A 2,266-nucleotide genomic window follows, 5' to 3' on the forward strand; every position below is an offset into this window, starting at 1 on the left:
TAGACGAGTCGTAATTAAAGTAAAAGAATATTATAAAGAGAAATTTAAAAAATTAGTATCTAGTCTATTAAGTATCGTAGTAGCGCTAGAACTAGATAAAAATTAAGTAGTATAATCTAAAGATAAAATATAGCTAGAGAAAAGCTTACTTATTTTAGAAATAGAGATTAATATCTCTAGTAGAAAGTATAAGATAAAGGTTCTACTCGATAGCGAGACGTAGACGAGTTTTCTTTTATATATATTAGCTAAAGAATATAAGCTTGATCCTATTCTATTAAAGATATATATATATACTATTAAGAGATAGTTAATTTAAATATATAAGAAATATCGTCTCGAAACGTCTATAATCGACTCGCGAAAAAGAACTAAGAAGATATATTAACGATATCTCGCGATAGAGATTATAAATTATAATACGATTCTCGATTATAATTAGCTATTCGAGATAAATCTATAAATTAACTAGCGTCTTAGTATCTAATTATATTAACTCGAGAGTAAATCGCGTATAATTTAGTTATCTTTTAAAGACTTCGAGAAATAGACGAAAGATCTAGATATAGATACGATTCTTATATAACTAGTCGTTAACGAGACTCTAAAGAGTACTAATATCCTACTTAGGGATATAGAGTAGAAGATCGAGTTAGACTTTCGCTTTAGTAAGTTTATAAAGATATTTAGGAATCTAAATAAGAATCCCTTTCTAGTAGAAGTACGTACGTAATATTTAATCTCTATAATCGAAGGCGAGAAGATATTCTATAAGTCTATCTACTCTTTAAGCGCGTATAAGCTATTTATTCTTCGAAAGTACTTAGATATAGTAATAACTAAGAACTAGATTTAATATAGCGAATCGCTAACGAGCGTATCTATTCTCTTTATTTTAAAGTCGAATAGTAGCCTACGACTCTATATCGACTATCGTAAGTTAAATTAGATTACTAAGAAGAATCGATACTCTTTTTCTTTAATTCCTAAGATATTAGATCGCGTAAATAGTATATATATCTTTACTAAGTTAGACTTACGAGATATATACTATTAGATTCTAATTAAGAAAGAAGATCGCTAGAAAACTACGTTTCGTACGCGATATAGATATTTCGAATATCTAGTAATACTCTTTAGCTTAATAAATATATCTATCTTATTCTAAGTATATATTAATAAAGCGCTAAAAAGCTTACTTAATAATATTTACGTAGTATATATAGACGATATATTTATTTATAGTTATAATATTAAGAAGTATAAGAAATATATAAATTTCGTACTTAAGAGGCTTTAGTAATATAATCTTTATATAAAGCTATCGAAATATAAATTCTTTACCGAGAAGGTTAACTTTCTAGAATATCGCGTAAAAGTTAACGAAGTCTTAATAGAGTCTAGTCGAGTTAATACTATTTAGGAATAGTCTATATCTAAGTTCTATCGAGATATTTAAGTATTCTTAGGGTTTACGAATTTCTACTAAAGATTTATCTATTAATACTTCGCGATCGTTATCTCTATTACTAATCTTCTTATAAGAATAGTCGTAAATAAGAAGATAGGATTCTTTTAGTAGACTACGAAGATAGACTAAGCGTTTTAGAAAATCAAGAAATACTTTACGAAAGCGCTAATATTAGTATACTTCGATCTTAAGCGATAATATTATATTAAAGTCGATATATTAGAAGATATAATTAGCGAAATACTATCGTAAGCGTATAAGATATAAGCGAAGCGTATACTATAGAAATTTATAGTATTCTTCTTAAGAAAGATAACTTCTACGGAAAAGAATTATACTACTAGTAATAGTAAGATACTTATAATTATATACGCCTTTAAGATATAGAGATACTATCTTAAGACGCCTATAAGAAGTACGATCGTTCTTATCGATTATATAGCGCTATAGAGCTTTATAATAATAAAGATTCTAAATCGATATTAGATATATTAAATAGAGATACTAGCTATATATAACTTTAAGATTTAGTAGCGATAAGAGAAGAATAATTTAGCGAATAGACTCTCTTATTAACTAAACTATATAAATAAGAAAGATCTATCGAAAGAGAACGCTATAAGAGCGTTACTCGAAATATAAATATCTATTATTAACGACGAGTTACGAGAACGCCTATAAGTTAATAATAAGATTATTATAAAAGTACTAATTCGAGTAATAGTTCGAAGTAGTAGAGATTCTACTAAAAGTAGTTATAATATTATAACTCTACTAACGTTCGAAATCGAGTTA

Source organism: Exophiala dermatitidis (assembly GCF_000230625.1).
Source record: "Exophiala dermatitidis NIH/UT8656 unplaced genomic scaffold supercont1.2, whole genome shotgun sequence".
Taxonomy (NCBI): domain Eukaryota; kingdom Fungi; phylum Ascomycota; class Eurotiomycetes; order Chaetothyriales; family Herpotrichiellaceae; genus Exophiala; species Exophiala dermatitidis.